This window comes from Octodon degus, unplaced genomic scaffold (assembly GCF_000260255.1).
Source record: "Octodon degus isolate 3935 unplaced genomic scaffold, OctDeg1.0 scaffold00073, whole genome shotgun sequence".
Classification (NCBI taxonomy): Eukaryota; Metazoa; Chordata; class Mammalia; order Rodentia; family Octodontidae; genus Octodon; species Octodon degus.
The window spans coordinates 6,432,921-6,438,920 of NW_004524649.1; the positions used below are offsets into that span (position 1 = coordinate 6,432,921).

A 6,000-nucleotide genomic window follows, 5' to 3' on the forward strand; every position below is an offset into this window, starting at 1 on the left:
AGGCAGGCAGGCAGGCAGGCAGGCAGGCAGGCAGAGGCTCCTCCTCTCCCTGCTTCCCAAGCCCTTCTTGGCACCCCCTGATGTGGGCTCCCCTGATTCTCCTCCCTGCTCAACCTCAGACATCTCGCTGGGGATATCTTGCTTCTGTCCCCACAGGGCCCAATGACTCTATGTTTCCTGATGCTTGTTGGATCCTCCTACCAGGAGGTGATATCCAGGACTCTTCAACAGGTTAAAAATCATGCACAGCATTTACTCCCTACCCTCTTCCTTAGTGATGCTCGTGAAAGCATACTCATGTGCACGCATGCACGCGTGCGTACACACACACACACACACACACACACACACACACACACACACGGAGCTCCCTGGCTCTCCCCTAAATCTCAGCCACCCTCTCACACAGCCTCCCTCCCTGGTGATGGCAACCCCACCTCCTTAGTACGGATCTGAGCAAGGCTTTCTACTTTGCATACTTTGGAAAAATGCTATGAAACAAATCTTGGGGTACACATTCAACACCAGAGAGCTAGAAATGTCCACAGAAGGCATTAAATCTGCATGACAGCCTTCTCTGATCCCAGCATCACCCTTCGCAGGGCTCCTCCCCAAGTCCACACAGCTGGTTGCTCCTTAACTGCCCAGGAGCCCACACAGCCAGTTGCTAGTCCCTGAGAAGGGCAGGCCAAGAGTCAGGAGCATGGGCCTCCAAACAGTGCTGGCATGAACTGGGGCTGCGCTCCTGGGGGAGGGGTCCGCTCTGGGGGAGAGGTCCGCTCAGGCTCCAGCTCTCACCCTGCAGAGAGACACTCTGGCTACCTTTTCTCCTGTAGATTGACCCCAGCCCCCAGAACCCACACAGCTGGGGTCCAGGAAGAGAGGAAGGGAGAGAGTGGAAAACTCAGGAGGTGGATACCTCCTCCCACACAGCGGATGGGATAAGCCAGGATAAAGTGGTGCTGTAGGTAGAGAGGCCCAGATCCCAGCATCCCACAGCACTATTCCCTTTCCTGCTCTGCTCCAGCCCTGGGAACGGACTCACGTCAATCAGAGGTGGCTGGCATGCTGGCAGTTCACCTTGACTTACAAGGGTGGATGATATATTCCACTGGGGTTATATTATGGACAGCTAAGCCAGGTAAGAATACTCTAGGCCTATAGAGAGAGCTAGGCCACGGGGGGAGGGGGGTCAATACAGAGGAAGAAAACACATTACATCTATGGCCAGTGGCCTATATGCTTCCTAGGGATAAACAATACATCACCATTAGTCAAGATTCATCCCCAAAAATGCTTCTTCATCTTTCCATGCACACTTGCTACAAGATCATCTTCCTCATTAGACCAATCTACCTAAGCAGCTAAGCTTGTAATCAATCTTACTGGTTGATTATAGTTGTGTCCCATGGTATATTCACCTTGTGCTTTTGCTCTATAAAACCTTCCTATAAAGAGGAGTCTGTGGCTACCCGTACTTCGGGTCCCCTCCTGTCAATCTGGAGCTTTCTTTCTCAAAAAGCATTTCCTACTGCACTGTCCTTAGAATTCATTCTTTGGTTAGGGGGAACACAAACTCAGCATATCTGACATCTAGCAAGTTGGCAGTTACATTTTATTCCCTTTATGTCAGATAGGCACCACATTTTATTGAACCGTTCACCTGTCAGCGGGCATCTGGGCTGCTTCCAGAGCTTAACTATTGTGAGCTGGTTACTAGGATAACAATGGGTGTGCCCAGGCCACTGCAACGTGATGCCTTCACCTCTTTCCGGAAGGTGTAGCGGGGCAAACAGAATTTCTATTTTTAGTTTTTAAGGGAATAGTAACACTGATTTCTGCAGTGCTAATGATATATGGATGATGTAAGACCTCCCAATAATCCATATAATACAAGGAAAATATAACTCCCAACCTGCTAAATGTCTGCTTAACACCAAGCTCACCTAATTGAATGAATTGTAGGTACAACACAGGTTAAGAGTAGGGTCTGTTTAGTGGAGGAAAAAGCTTCTGTCTATAGAGCCAGGACCCTGCTTCTCAGGGGTGTTTGATAGAACAAAACCAGAAGGTGAGTTGGCACAAAAGTATAACCAGCTAATAAGATTAGGAGTATAGTTGCTTGGGTAACAGTGATCCAATAGGAACTCACCCATGAGTATGAGGCGGGACAAAACTATGATCAGCCAATAATAATAGGAGTATAATTGCTTAGGTTATATTGATTAAATGGGGATCAAATAGGGAAGTGAGTCGTGTAGCAAGCACACCTGGCCTGAACAAGAACTTTTTCTGGAAGGAAGGCTTTGGTCCCCTCACCCAAGGTGGCTGATCCCTATTTAGAATATCAATCACTGTTGCTCATCCCGAGGGGAAGTACAGGGCTATCGTCATTTCCTCTTTCCCAAGGCCTGACCATCAACAAAAGCACCTCCAGCTACAGCTGTCATCAGCACTGACTTCTGTGGGCCTGTCCCTGCCTGCTTAGGATATTCCTAAAAGACTGATCCATCTATAATACTTGTAGTATTTTACTTTCCCACCAGCAGAGCACAAGGGTTCTTATTCTCCACATTCTCACCAGCCTTTGCTTTTTTTTTTTTTGGGGGGGGGGTATGTGTGTCCCTGGTAAGTGCCACACTGACCAGAGCAAAATGGAATCTCAATTTGCAACCATAAAGAATAAAATTGTGTCATTAGCAGGAAAGCGGGTGGATCTTGAGACCATGAAGCTTAGTGAAATAAGTCAGATACAGAAAGTTAATTGTTGCATGGTTTCTTGCATGAGAGAATCAAAATATAAATAAATGAAAACAATAAAGGGAAGAGACATTAGAAAACAGGGAGGGGGATTATTGGATATGGAGAAGGGAATGGAGGGCAGGGAAGAGGGGTGAAGGGATGGATAATGACCCAGATGAGATCTATTCCTGTACCAATTCCCCAAGCCAAACATAACTATGATGTTGTGCAAATAAATAAATATATAAATTTACGGTGGGTTACCGGGCGTGCCTAACGTCCAGAACCTACATTTCCACACACTGAGCAACCTCGCCTTCTGGGAGCCACAGTCACTGAAACTGACCTCGTTGGCTCAAGGTTCTGGGCGAGGTAAGCACCATTTCCCCAAGCGGACTCCTTGGAATGCTGGATCCACAAGATGCTTCCCGAGAATGAGTGTGCCGTGGCCAGAAGCAGTTGGCAAACGCAGCACACTGTGGTGTCATCCCAGAGTTCCAGTGCACATGACAAGAAAGCCTCTGCAAAGTTCTGCTGTACAAACTCAACTTACCAGGAGCATTTCCTTGGCATAGCTGAGCACGGTGACCCTCCTCATTCTTTAGTAAAACTGTCTCCAAGCACAGCTTGGTCCTCCAGGTCATACCACCTGACTCACCAGGGAACAGCCTTCACTCAACCCCAGGCAGAGGCCTCCTCGCTTGCAAAGTGCAATCAAGACTATTATCAAAGAGTTATGTCTCCTTCTCACTCTGACAATTGCTCACAGAGAATCTCTGGATAAGGGTGGTCCTGTTCGCAGCTTGGTCTTTCCAGAGAGACATCAAGTCCCTAAACCCAAAATGTCAGGTCAAGGGCCTTCTTATCTCCTCCAAGTCCCAGACCTCTCCTAAGAGGTGGCTCATAAAGTCCCCTACAGGAGTAAAAGGATAGGAGATGCCTGAGGGTCCTGGAGACAAACGGAGCACACCAATGTGCACTTCCTCCCAAACTTCCTCAGGGGACTGAACTGGGGGAAAAGTCAAGGAAAGCTCCAAAAGCGGTAAACACAACTGTGTACAAAGCCCAAGTTGCCCAATCCATTGCATGCCATCCTCAACCTCAGAAACCACGGAGTGGGGGACCAGGCAAACGGGGAGGGGTCTGGAGAGGACAGTTCTCATCACATAAGGATGCAGGCAACAAACAGTAGCCCATCTTTCTTAAAATGTTGAAACTATTAATCATGGATTTTTTTTCTTTTACAGTTTCTTAAGAATGTTGCATTAAATGCCATTGTTCTTAATTCTTGAGTGCTGCCAAGTGTTTATTTTTGCTTCAATGTTTTGCAAAGTCCTGTCGGTGGAGGAATGCTCTGAAGTTCCCTGCTGATTACAGCATGTTCCTAAGAAACCCCACTGCGCCCAGACCCACTAGACTAGACAGAGGCTCCCCGGGGGTGCTGGCCTGGTGCGCTGCCTCTTCAGGCTAGAACGTCCCAGGCAGTTGAGAGCTGAGAAGACAGGCGCCTCTGGGACCCTGGGGCAGAACGTGTTCTGTGTTTCTTGGCCACTTATCACAGATTTTCAAGCTGACCTTCGCAAGCCCCGCGTCCAAGGCGCCACCGCGGGAGGGATCCCAGGCCAAGGGTGGAGGCCGAAGCCGGAGGGGTGCGGCGCCCCAGTTAGAAAGTGGTCGGTCCTTTCCCGGCAGAGGCCCAGGCTCCTCCCGCCCGGTCACTGACCTCGCAGCTCCCCGCCCGGTGGGCGCAGGCGGCCTCCGCCCCAGCTCTTGCATGCAGCGGCCCCAGAGACACAGGACACCCCGAAAGCAGCCTGCAGGGGACCTCAGCCAAGGTCTTCACCTGCCAAACCCGCGCGCACCTGCGCCCGGAGTCTCCACGCCGGCGTTCCCGGAGGTCAGCCGAGGACACCCGGTAACCCCTCCTGGACCCGAAGCCCCAGCGCGGCGCGACGTCACCCTGATCTCGGTCCTCGCGACCGGGTTCCCTGGTGCCCTCCCAGGACCCCAGAGTTCCCCAATCTCCGCGCAGAGAAGAGAGTGACCAGCCGGGCCCGCTTGCCGGCTCTCGCGGTGGGGACCCGCGCCGCCCCTTACCTAGCGCGCCCCGCAGGTCCCCGAGGCGGGTACGACCCGCAGCCGGACTAGCGCTGGGCTGGGCTACCAGGCCGGGCGGAGCGAGCGGAGCCGGCGGGGGAGGGCGGGGAGCCGGAGGGGGAAGGGCTTTGTGCTCCGGACCCGCCCTCCACAGGCGCCGGCTGCCTCGTCCAGCCCGTGAGGGGGCGCGGCAGGGACAGAGGCGCCTGCGCGGCCCGGCCCGGCCCCCTGCAGCCAGCGATTGCGGGGAAGGCTGGGATCTGAGAGTTTGGGAGACCCGGTTCCGGTGTGGGAGGGCCGACCCAGCGGCGTGAAGTTGGGCTCCCGCCGACTCTTCTGGGCCGTTCTTTCGGGTCCGCACACCCAGATTACACCTCTGAGTGTAACTGACTGGCGAGGTAAAAGAGTGGGTGGTAAAGGACACCTCGGAGGAGTCGAGAGAGACCTCTGTTTGGCAGGTGGAAAGCGACAAGGACCTTGCTTTTCTTGTTGCTGAGGGTGTGTGACTCCTGGCGCCTAAAATATCGAGATTTATTTACAAAATACACCGAATGTTTAAATTTTTTTTTTAAAAAATGTATTCCAGTGCAAGGCATTTTGCCATGCGTCATCCTCACAGGCCTCCCCCTCGCTTCAAACTCACTCATCCCATGCTTTTTACCGCTTTCTGAAGCAGCTCAGGAACTCCTTTTTCCTGAGTGTCTTTCCTTGTGCTGTTGCAGCTGCTTCAATGTACCGAATTAATTCACAACACTGATCTTTCGTGGTCGTTTTAATTTTGAAGAGAAGCCAGAAGTCGCACGGCACCGACCCAGTGAATAAGGTGAAAGACGACACAGCGTCGTGCTTTTACGAGCCTGCCTTTCTCTTGGCTCGCACTTGGTAGGAGCATTCATCGTGTTTTGGGTCGAACCTCGTAAAGTCACTCATAAAGTGGACTCCAGAGCTGCTACAGGTGAGTGTGTCCAAAGGGACAGGCAGGACTGTGAGTGGGATTGTCACAGCATGTTTTCTACGGTAATAATTTAATTTAAACACACCATGTTTTTAAAAATCATCCCTGCTATTGTAGAACACCAGCTTGGCTCCCAGCAAAACTTAACCCCCCTCACCTCTCTTTGCTTCCAAATCACCTATTTAATAAATAATTGATCAGCTGCT

General features: G+C 51.5%; 1 protein-coding gene across 1 annotated transcript in view; it reads right to left on the minus strand.

Moving 5' to 3' along the window:
* The window catches only part of Rin2 (Ras and Rab interactor 2), a 182,214-nt gene extending 177,292 nt beyond the window's left edge, over nucleotides 1-4,922 (minus strand). The window contains exon 1 of the mRNA XM_023720066.1: nucleotides 4,840-4,922. The gene's annotated coding sequence lies outside the window, so the exon portion shown is untranslated. The remainder of the gene's footprint in view (nucleotides 1-4,839) is intronic.
* Between the last annotated feature and the right edge of the window lie 1,078 nt (nucleotides 4,923-6,000).